Here is a 12,239-nt window from a genome sequence, read left to right as displayed (position 1 = left end):
GATGATTTACTTATGTTAACAATGTTTGGAATCATACATGTGTGTAAATGTTTAAAGAAATTGGATAAGAAATGGTGAATTGTTGTTAGATGAAGTGAACAAAATGTGATGATAATATGTATGATGTTTAATTTTAAATACCACATGTTGATTAGTAGAAGGATTTGATGAACTATGTATGAATTTAGAAGATTGTGCATGAATTAGTTGTACGTTATGCTTAAAAGATGGTACGCACCCCAATCGTATGATAAAATGTATGTATTGTCGTCCGTATAGTCGATTATGATGTTGCGGGTATATAATGATAGGTCGAAAGTTAAACTAAATGAACCGTTGACTTCTAAAAGTCAACCGTGTATAAGAAGGATGGTTAGACGAGTTGTCATAATTGTAAGATTAAGGTAAGTTATATGGAGCGTGTTTGACGAATGTGTGTTTAATGCGATGACATGATGGTTTACATGAGTTTGAAATGATATGAATTTGGTCACATGTATTATGCTTGCTAGAAGTAACTAATGAAAGTCAAATAGGAATTATGCGATCGATATGATCGTTAACATGTACAATTATGTATGCTAATAAGAATGTGATTTCGATGACATGGAAGTAAAGGAATCATGTCGAGACGGAATCAAGCACGGAAGGCTAACGGGTCAAAAGTGGCGAGGAAACGAGTATGAACATGGACGCACGAGGTAAGTGATTTTCTGTAATCACTTCTTAGTTTGTTTAAGTAATATAATGTTTTAATTAATTAAACATGATGTTGAGACCAAATATGTGATGAAGTCCTCCGTCGTAAATGATGGGAATAATGTTGACCAAAACGCCCTTGATGGGTATATTGGGCAAACCATCTTAAAAGTAGTTTAGAAACAAGCTAATCGATTGGTGTAATGTTTTGGTCAAGTATGAAAGTGAGGAGTATAGGATTTTGTATGTCGTAGACCTTTTTATGCACGAATACCCATAACGTGTAACACCCCAAAGATAAAGAATACATAGTAATATGGTACCTAAATGTGGGATCCTAAAGAATATGTAGTAATATGGTACCTAAATGTGGGATCCTAAAGGATATGTAGTAATATGGTACCTAAATGTGGGATTCTAAAGAATACATAGTAATATGGTACCTAAATGTGGGATCCTAAAGGATATGTAGTAATATGGTACCTAAATGTGGGATCCTAAAGAATATGTAGTAATATGGTACCTAAATGTGGGATCCTAAAGGATATGTAGTAATATGGTACCTAAATGTGGGATTCTAAAGAATACATAGTAATATGGGTACCTAAATTTGGGATCCTAAAGAATACATAGTAATATGGTACCTAAATGTGGGATCCTAAAGGATATGTAGTAATATGGTACCTAAATGTGGGATCCTAAAGAATATGTAGTAATATGGTACCTAAATGTGGGATCCTAAAGAATATTTAGTAATATGGTACCTAAATGTGGGATTCTAAAGAATACATAGTAATATGGTACCTAAATGTGGGATCCTAAAGGATATGTAGTAATATGGTACCTAATTGTGGGATCCTAAAGAATATGTAGTAATATGGTACCTAAATGTGGGATCCTAAAGAATATGTAGTAATATGGTACCTAAATGTGGGATTCTAAGTTAAGAATTTCCTTAATCCGGAGGTAGGATTTTAAGTTAATATGATAGAATGTGAATTTACAAGCATGTAGGTAGAAACGAGAGGTTAAACGGATAAACGGTTCAAAAGTTATGCGCGTTTTAGCGCGTACGAACGACAAAACAACATCAGTTTTGCCAGACGCCTTATTTAGCTGTTTACGGGTGTTTCTAGCTACGGGTAAAGGCAAGGCCCGTCGCCGACGGCCTTCCCAAGTCCCAAAAGCTGAAATCTTGTTATTTAAGTTAATTTATGTACCGTGGGCTTCGGTTTGATATCCATGGACTACGGTGGACTTCCCAAACATGATTTTGATGGTTCCTTAGATGTTTATGGGCTATAAAGCTAAGTCTAAGACCCATGTTAATAATGTATGATTATGTAAGAGGTACGCGTGATATAGTACGTGTTCGTTAAAGTATGTACGTATGTAGATGTGTATGTATGTATGCATGTATAAAGATATGTACGAGTGTATGCATGTACGTAACGATGTAGGAAGGGTATGTATGTATGTAGAAATGTATGTATGTATGCAAATGTATATTTATGTATGTATGGGAGTACGTGTGATCGTAGGCATGAATGTAGAGACGTATGAATGTAGGTACGTATGTAGAAGCGTATTTATGTATATATGAAGATACGTATGATAGTATGTATATATGTGAAGGCGTAGAAATGTATGTATATGTGCAAATGTGTATTTGTGTGTGTATGGGAGTACGTGTGATCGTAGGCATGAATGTGAGACGTATGAATGTAGGTACGTATGTAGAAGCGTATTTATGTGTATATATGAAGATACGTATGATAGTATGTATATATGTGAAGGCGTAGAAATGTATGTATGTATGCAAATGTGTATTTGTGTATGTATGGGAGTACGTGTGATCGTAGGCATGAATGTGAGACGTATGAATGTAGGTACATATGTAGAAGTGTATTTATGAATATATGAAGATACGTATGAGTGTAGGCATGTATGTATTGAGGTATGGATGTATGCAAGAGTATATGTAAGTATGATTTTGGATACGTTAAGTGTTAATGATATTAATCATGTACCTGGAAAACGAAGATTTACGCAGGTACATTATTGAAGACTCACAAGGGAATGGATATGCTAATGATATGCTTAAAGTTAGAGAGAAAGCTGAATGGAAAGTGTACATGTATTGAGTCTTGTTTATGTATTGTATACTAATGTGATGAATGTATGTGGTGAGTGCAGGTTGTACGAATCACGGGTGGTTATCACGAGGAATAGAGCTCGAAGAGCGAGTCACAAGCTAGATTGTACGGGAATAACTGAATATGTATTATTAGTAATCAGGGCTTATGCTTTATTTTTTTGTAAAAGATACATATTAAAACGTACTTTCAAGTAAGTCATGACGTTAATAATGAAAGAAATTTTATGTCACGAGTTTCCGCTGCGACTTTTTGTCAAATATGAATTAGGGCGTAACAATAAAACACCTATTGGGACCACTCCTTATCGCTTGGTTTATGGGAGGAATTGTCACTTGCCAGTTGAGCTTGTGCATCATGCATGGTGGGCTATTAAAGAAGTTAGCATGAAATACGATGATGCAGGTAAAGAGCGGAAATTAAAGCTTTGTGAGTTGGAGGAGCTTAGGGAAGAAGCGTATGAGTGTGCCTCGAAGTACAAGGATGACATGAAGCGGGCACATGACGCGAAGTTGAAGCCAAAGGAGTTTGAAGTGGGTCAAAAGGTTTGGCTCTACAATTCAAGGCTTAAATATTTTCCTGGAAAGCTCAAGAGTAAGTGGATGGGCCCGTATGTGATTACACGGGTCGGAAGGCTTGGAGATGTTACAATCAAGGACCCGAAGGACGGGTCGAAGCAAACGGTTAATGGGCATCGCCTTAAACCATTTCTTGATGGTAACAACGAGAAAAAGGATGAGAATGTGGAGTTGGTAAACTTCGTGGTAAGTGCGCCAACTTATGAGGTCAACTGAAGGGCCGGTAACAATTTTTGTAAAGTTATGTACAATTATTTAATTGTTTGAGTGTTTTAGTGTGAATTGTTTTCGTTTCCTACTAACCTTTGTAATTGTGTGAAGTCCGGACATCATAAACAGGTCTTGAAGACAAAAGGTATGTTTACAGACTTATTTGTGTGTATTAGGGACAATACACGACTTTTCGGGGGGTGGTGGGGCCGTTAACGGTTTTTGCATTTCAAAATTTTAACTTATAAAAATTCACAAAAAGATTTTTAATAATTTTTAGGATTTTTTAGTGTACATAGGCCCTTTATTAAAAAGTCATAATTTTCCTCCTAGTTTTTATAAAAAAAAATTAAAAAATTGAAAGAAATAAACACCGTCGCCGACGGTGGGTTTGGGCGTCGCCCATGGCTTCTCAAAATGACCGTAGATGACATTTCACCGTAGACAGCTACTTTAGCCGTCGCCCCAAACCAAAAATCCACTCACCGTCGCCGACGGCCTGAGGGTCCGTCGCCGACGGTGCTTCTAATATCATCCGACGCAGGTTTGGTTTTTGGGTCTTCTTTTGAATTTAAACACTTATAAACCCATTCAAGCTTGACCCGAAACCCCTTTTCACCACATAATTGACCCGAAAACTTTATCAAACATCTCACAACACCACAAAATCAGTAACCACATCATATTCTCTCTCTTGCTTCTTCATCTTCTTCCCTAATTTCTCTCAAGAACCCTAAATCTTCTACTTCTCATAACTTCTTCAAATCTTCACCAAATCACTTGATTCTTGAGTCTATCTTGAGTGATTTTTCGAGAGGAACAAAACCCCCATAACAAATTCCCTCAATTCCTGCTCGTTTGCAAGATTTCTGGACGTGTGTTCTAGGGTTTGGAAGAGTGTTCATCCAAGTTTCTTGTTTTACACTTTTCTGTAGTTCTTCTTGTCAATATTCACCAAAGCCATGTTTCGAGGGGGAAAGAAAGTAAAGACTTCCGGTCAAGGTTCATCTTCGGGAGCCGGTTCGGGCTCCGGGGTATATCAAAGACGTTGGGAACAACTTAGTAACGTAGAAGAGGGTGATGGGCAACTTGAAAGACAAGATTGGAAGTGGGAAGAGGCTAAGAACAGTGGGTCGGCCTCGGCATGGAAGGAAGAGAAAACAAAGGCTCTTTCTAGATACAATAATAAGAGGTTGGAAGCTAAGATGTGGAAGATGAAAATGGTTACGGGCATTTCAAAACCCGTACCCGACAGGGCGGTTTGTGAACGTACGGTGGATGTTGAAGAGTTTAGGAAGATTGGTATAGTGCAAAGGTTTGAGAAACTTGGTTGGGAACGGGTGATTGACTGGTGTGATGACATCACCACTCGCGTATACTTGGGGGCAGTTTGTGAGTGGCTATCCACCCTTCGTTTTGAAAACTCTGATAGATCGGCTCATAGGTGGAAGTTGATTGGTAACATTGGAAAAGCTCAAATGGTCATGTCCTTCGAGCATATGAATGCTATTGCGAGGTTTGATTCACTCGGGGTTGATGCGTATGACTATTATGGGTATGATCAGTTTTTGGACAACAAGAAAAACGATGCGGACCCAGTGAGGCTTTTAGAGGATACATTACCCGGTTCTGGGGGTGCAGGTAATGCAAGGGCAGATATGTCTCTGATGGGAAAGATATTGCAAGGTATCTCGTTGGAGAACATTATGGTACGGTTCGGAGACCGTGGAACGGTGAAGGCACCCGACTGTCGGGTTGTGCATGCATTGTTATATGGGACGCCCAAGCTCTCGTGGCGTCAAATTGTTATGATTAACACCTGGGACACACGGGAATCATTTAAGCGCAAAATGATTCCTTACGCAAGGTTGATTAGCGCCATGATTCTCTGACAAAATGCATTACCGCAAGACTCACTATGGGTATCCAAGCCCATTGATCAATTCAACTTCGCCTCTATGAGGCGACATTGGAACATAACCGTGAAAGCTTTTGGGCATTTGCACACGGTTGAAGATGAGCAAGGGTGTCACAACCCCAAAATCCACCTGCGGAATATCACCGCTTGGGAGCGTGACTGACCAGGATCAAGCCACCAATCATATTGAACATGTATATAAGTAGTAATCATTATTCAACAATACGAAAGGTGTTTTCAAAACCAAAATCATCAAGTGTAGCGGAAGCATAAATGTAAAAACCCAAACATAAGTATTAAGTGTGTAATGTCATAAACGTTTAATAAGCATCCACGATCCATGCCCACAACGACCTGCTCCTCCTTGTGCAAGCTCCATATGTACCTAAGGTCCTGCAAGGCATGCAGCAGAGAGTCAACAACTAGTTGAGCGAGTTCACAGTGTACAGTTCAGTAATTGTAATAGTATGAGTAGAATTATGTTCGTTCGTTAAGTCATGTCTCGTATTAGTTTCCATCGCGGCCCTCTAGGCATGTATGCGAAGATTAGGGGAAATATTCCCAAATATTCTAGACTATGTATATTTGTATCGCTGGCCACCCTGGCATGTGTGCGAAGTTTTAGTATGTATAGTTCGCGGCCTTCCCAAGGCATGTGTGCGAATGATTTGTCATAATATCGCGGCCAACCCCTGGCGTGTATGCGAAGATCAGTTCAAATGGGTATACTAGTCTAGCCGTATCTTATCATTACTCTTCCTCACCCGAGGACCATATCATTAGGTTCTATTAATTTAAGTATGTACGAATAAATCATCCAAATCCCATTCCCACCCTGGGAACCCCATGCCTTGGCTGTGTGAACTCACCTTGGTTTGCTCGGCAGATAATTTACTTGCTAAAATAACTTTTGATCAATCGCGTCCTATTATAATTATTACGTCTAATCAGATTCGCATACAAGTAATTCACGTAACTGTTCACATATTGTACAAATTACACTTAGGAAATATACACATAACTACACATGTTCTAACAGTCAGCTTCATCGTATATTATTCAAGTAAATGTCGTTTATTTAGCCAGCAGATATTCACACCCAGAACATGTTTACTTTACGTCCCAAGCTACAATTAATACCCAACCGTCCACCCTAGCTTAATTAACCAAATGCGGCCCAATGTATAACAACCTCCCGCCCACTGTGCAAATTTAACTACCCGGAATGAAGGTGGTTGTGCTCCCTATTACTCGGCCCTACTTAATGCATATAACTCTTAATAACATGTAATCTACTTTCTGTATAACAAGCAGCCAAGCATCTATTCAGTTTATATTACCCGGTCTTGCCCAATACTCCTTCGGCCCACATCCTGTGCATATGTGTGACAGGCCACCATCAGCCCATCATATTAATTAGGCTAGTTTAATTATTAAATCCCAACCCCTTAAAGCCCAACCGTGTGAGCCCAGAAGTACCCAGCCACCATTCCAAGGGGATGCTTGTGTGTGCGGCCCATCTACCAACAAACAAAACTGATCTCAACAAAACCCAACCTAATCCGCAGTCCACTCACGAGATCCCCAACAGTAACTACTTATTACATTGGCCCAAACTAATTTATATAATTTTATTAATTCAACTGTATATCAACCACATAAGACAAAACATATTACATTCACAGATTCAAAGCATGCAACCTAAAGGTGGGTTGTACCCTATGTACATATGGTTGTACATCTCCATTAGAACATAGCACCAAGAACTTAACTATCTAAACAATCAATACAAAGTCCTCATCATTTTCATCCTTTAAATAGTTAACAGATTTGAGCATAACTATTCAAATATCATGCGTAGGAACAGATTCATCATGCATATATGTCTACGAAAAATAGACCCCTTAGCATTATATATCCATATTTTTCATGGCACGTTTCAATGAAAGTATTTAAACCGAACATCATCATAGATATCCTAATAACATCAAACCAATCATTATCATGCTTGCAAGTATCATAACAATTAAAAGAACGCAACCAAGCAGTGCAATAAACACAAACCGTAAATAACCGAAACACTAACCGTACGAGAGAAAGGGATGCGAGAGAGAGAGATATCGAACTCGAGCTAGGGGGTCGCGACTGGGGTCTGCTGCTACGGCACGTCGAGATGAGAGGGAGGGAGTTAGGGTTTTGGGTTTGTTGTGTACGAAGTAGGTTATTGAAACAATACGTATTATATTAGATTTCATGTTGGGCGGTTTGAGTTTTCCGGCCGATAAACACACAAAGAAACGAATATAAGGGGTGGAGGTTATGGGCCGTGAGGTGAAGTGTGGGCTGCAAAAAGAGATGGCAGGTATCCAACGATGTGCATGATATTGCTATTGTTGTTATTTATTATTTTTTTATTATAAAAAAATAACTAATAAAGATTTATAATAAATCAACTAACATGGATGTATAATATTCACGCTAAGGGTTCGGGCCTCAAAAGTTTCGAGTTACGCGAGTGGGTTAGATCGACAAGCGAGGCATGTACTTTGGTTCAAACGGTTCGGGTCGGTACAACAAGGTAAGGATTTGGTTAATTCCTCAAATAAAATAAGCATGAGATTTGATTTATAAAGACGAAATAGATGGGTTTTTACCTCGAAGTTACGGGTTGTCACAAAGGGGATAGTTACCGTTTCAACGACAAAGAGGGTGATGAAGAAGGTGATGAAGAAGGGGGCGATGAGGAGATGCCCGATGTTGAGGAGGACATTGATCCTTCCGGCCCATGGGGACCGAGGCGTAGGTACAGGAAGAAGCATAGGGAAATCTCTGCCAATGTGGCAGATTTTGTGAATCAAAGGCAAATACCGTCGTATCGGTTGTGGAACCGTGGGGATCAAGCAATCTACGACAATGTGTCGGCGGGTATTGGTGAAGCAAGAGAGTACCATGCTAGTCGGAAGGAATGGGAAGAGGCTCAAGGGGCGTACTCACAACAACAATGGGGTTTTCAATCATCTTTCCGCGAGAGGGTGGAAAAGCAGTTGGAGGAACAGCAGCTGCAATATGCGTTGCAACAATCACAAATGGAACGTATGATACAGCTGCAAGAAGAGGAAAGGGCCAGCAGACAAGCATGGGAGGAAGAGGATGCTAGGCGCCGGAATGCACAGGCAGAGTTGGACCAACGCCGATGGGGGGCCCTTACTGGTTATCCGTACCAGCCGCCACCTCAACAAGAGTCAAGCCCGATGGATAACTATAGGGATATGTTTGAGGCCCTTACTGGTTATCCGTACCAGCCAAATCCGCCCGTGAACCTGAATGAGAGATATCAGCGGTAGAGGCGAGGTACGTTTTTTGTTGTTGTTGTTGTATATTATTACTTTGTTTTTGTTGTTTTTCATTTTGTTATTTAAATTATCGTCTAGTTAAATGAACTTTGTGGGTGTGTTCCCTATATAACCCTCACGAGACCTCTCGTCCTCCCAAGCTATTGGGGGGTTTAAAAGGGCTTGTTGCATAAGCTAAATGCAACCGTGATTCCTACGAAAGTGAGTTAGGTTTGTTGTTGTTGTAAAATATTTTCCACATAAATTGAAGTGAAATAACGCATGATTTGGTAACGTGTTCGTAAAAAAGGGTAGAACTAAGTAACTAACAAATTTTGATGGTTGTGAGAAGCATGCTTCTACACAAGGATTAGAATTTATAGGTACAACATGTTCGCGGGACAACCATTTTTATGAAGAAACGAAGGATATGAGCGTCAAGCGACAAAAATCAGGTGCATGTGTTTCTTTTTACTTTGATTTTTAGCTAAGAATAAGTGGTTTGTATTGTGTATTTTCATTTCCGGGGTGAAAAGTTGGGAAGATTAGTCGTGTCACATTCCTTGGGCATTTTTAAAACTCTAGTTCTTACACATTGAGGACAATATGTGTTTCAAGTGTGGGGATGGGGGAGTAGTAAAAATTTTCGAGTTTGACCCGCTCATTTAAACACTATACATTGAGGACAATGTTTACCACAAGTGTGGGGATGGGGGAAAAATTTCAAAAATTTTTCAAAAAGTTCTTGTCTCAAAAGCGATCATAAAAAACACAAGTAACTAAGTCAACGAGTGATGTCACAAACCATTTGGTCTTTTGTCATGGTCAAGTTCAGGTTAATAGCATGACGGGTATATAGTGGGTGGTTATTTGGGAATAATCCGCCTAAGAAACTAGTAGTTTATGCATGTCACATAACATACCCTTCTAGATATGTGAGAATTTGAGCCACTTTTATATCATTGATTACATGTTTGTGTTTCTTTGTTTGAGTGGACCATTAGTCATATATTGTAGAACTTGCAACTTTTGATACGTTTGAGACTATAGACCGAATACAAGCACGAGAATGATTAAGGCATTAGGTAAACCTTTTCTCTTAAAACCATTTATCTATCCTTACCCAAATAAATCCCCTAGTTGCCCAATTTGAGCCTAAACCTTTCGTTTGACCACCTATAGCCCATAACTATAAGCCTTTTCTTTTTAAACCCGTGTGATGAAAATTCGATTTTAGGAATTCAAGTTTGTATAGTTGCTTTGAAAAAAAATCCATCAAAATCAGAAAATGTTATGAAAAAGAGTAAAAATTGAGAAAAATACAAAAAGAAGTGTTAGTAGTCGTTGAATAAAAGGCGAAAGTTGTTGCCTCATAGTTGATAGTTATATCTAGTTTTGTTTAGTTTAGTGGTTTGTAATAAAAATCGAATTTTTCATCACCTTAGCCACTTTAAATATCCTATTTCCTACCCTTAACCTAGCCCCGTTACAACCCTTACAAAGACCTTTTGACTTGTGCTTAGTGTTCGTGATCAATAGTGGAGAATGATTGAGTTGCAAGCTTATGCGGGTATATGTTCTAATCGGTTTGAGTGCATATTCTTTGAAGTGCTAATACATTATAAACATTAGCCAATTTGTAAGCCGAGTGGAGAGAACATTGTGAGGGATGTGCATGAACTGTTAGTTTCGCGGGCGGGTTAATCTTGGGTAACCATTTGTGCATCTAAAAGCACGTTACCATTAAATACATTGAATATTGTAAAGAGTTTGAACTTTAGCATGACATTAGACCTTAACCTTTGTCTCGGGAATGGGATGTATATTCGTTGTTCGACCCACGTGAAAGTGAAAAACAGATTTGCTTGAGGGCAAGCAAAAGACAAGTGTGGGGATGTGATGCGTGGTTGAAAACCGGTGTTTGTAATTGCTTAATTTGGTGTTATTACACAAGTTTTAATTTCGAATAGCCTACTTTTGATTAGATTTGTATTTTGCAGGTCTAGCAGAGTTTAAGGAGCTTTTCGGGAGCTTTACAGGTCATCGGGATGAAAAACGAAGCACCGGGAAGCGACACGGGTCAACCGGAAGCAAGGGACGCGAAAAACGGAGAGTGAGACTTGGGGGCACCGTCGCCGACGCCCACATAGGCCGTCGCCGACGGTTAGTGTACATGTCCGTCGCCAAAAACCGTCCGTAGACAGCAACATAGCCCGTCGGCCGAAAATGGAGAAGCAAGCACCGTCGCCGACGGGGCTTCAGGCCGTCGGCGACGGCTTCCAAATATTGACGACGCTGTTTTTGTTCGTTTGGGGGTTTGGAACAATAAAAAATGGTTGGTGGGAAATTATTTCGGGAGTTACACATTCTTTAGAAGTTTGAACTTGATCTTGGGGCCAATATCTATCATTCTTCACCCACCATTGACCTATCCATCATCCCTACAACCCAAATTCTCATCCGAATCCAAACCCTAGTTCATCACCATTACAATCATCCTTCAACCTTCCACCCATTCAATTTCTCCACCACAAACCCTAACCATTCATTCACCTTCAAGCTTCATGATGATCCAATTCAAGTTTACAACATCCGGTGATCAAGTTTCTTCGATCATGAGCGGCTAATTCCTAGGAGGTTTCACCCCGGTGTAGGTTAATTGTAAGTCTAGGGTTAAAACATTGTTCTTGGATTGATTTTGTGACAAATTGCTTCTTGATTTGAAACTTATGATAATTGTCTTGCATTTGTATTGAATTCATAAACCGTCGAGTGAAGATTAAATTTGACTTTATGAAATGTTTATGTGCAATTATGCCTTGTCTAGGTTAGAGTTTACATGTTCTTGGTAACGAAGTGCAATGTGGTCCGTTCTTTATAACGTTGATAGCTCTTGGCACCTAAGCCGTGTAACACTAAACTCGTTAGTCGTTTTTGCAATTGAATCAATCTTAAAACGTGTAGGAACCCTAGGAATGCAATTACCGAACCGGGTGTGAACCTTGTTTTCTCATTATTGTTCAAACAATCATTTCCAATTCTTGCATCTAGTAATCTTGAGTAGTTAATTTAATTAATCATTTTAGTAGTTCTAATTCACATCTTCCAATCAAACAAAAACACAAAAACATATCTTAGCAATCTTCATAATTGTGACAACTTCATAATTCAATCAAATCCGTACACAAACCACATACTCTTCGTGGTTCGACCCCTCACTACCACTAGCTATTTGTTAAGGGTAATTAGGGTATATAAATATTATCTTTGACTGGAGCGCGACACTCCGATCAGTACGTAATTCCAGTAACAATGTAAGTACAAGTAATCATTCAATCCCATTCCC

The 12,239-nt window shown here is 39.3% G+C and overlaps 1 long non-coding RNA gene across 1 annotated transcript; it reads left to right on the top strand.

Annotated features, from left to right (window-relative positions):
* The first annotated feature begins 661 nt into the window (after nucleotides 1-661).
* On the top strand, nucleotides 662-3,077 carry LOC110927727. The gene is made up of 2 exons (XR_002585850.2): nucleotides 662-701; nucleotides 2,896-3,077. It is a non-coding gene; the product is annotated as an uncharacterized LOC110927727 (long non-coding RNA).
* The last annotated feature ends 9,162 nt before the right edge of the window (nucleotides 3,078-12,239 follow it).

The sequence above is a fragment of the Helianthus annuus genome, chromosome 3 (genome assembly GCF_002127325.2).
Source record: "Helianthus annuus cultivar XRQ/B chromosome 3, HanXRQr2.0-SUNRISE, whole genome shotgun sequence".
Classification (NCBI taxonomy): Eukaryota; Viridiplantae; Streptophyta; class Magnoliopsida; order Asterales; family Asteraceae; genus Helianthus; species Helianthus annuus.
Note: the sequence above shows the minus strand (reverse complement) of the source record. Positions and strands in the feature narration are given on the sequence as shown.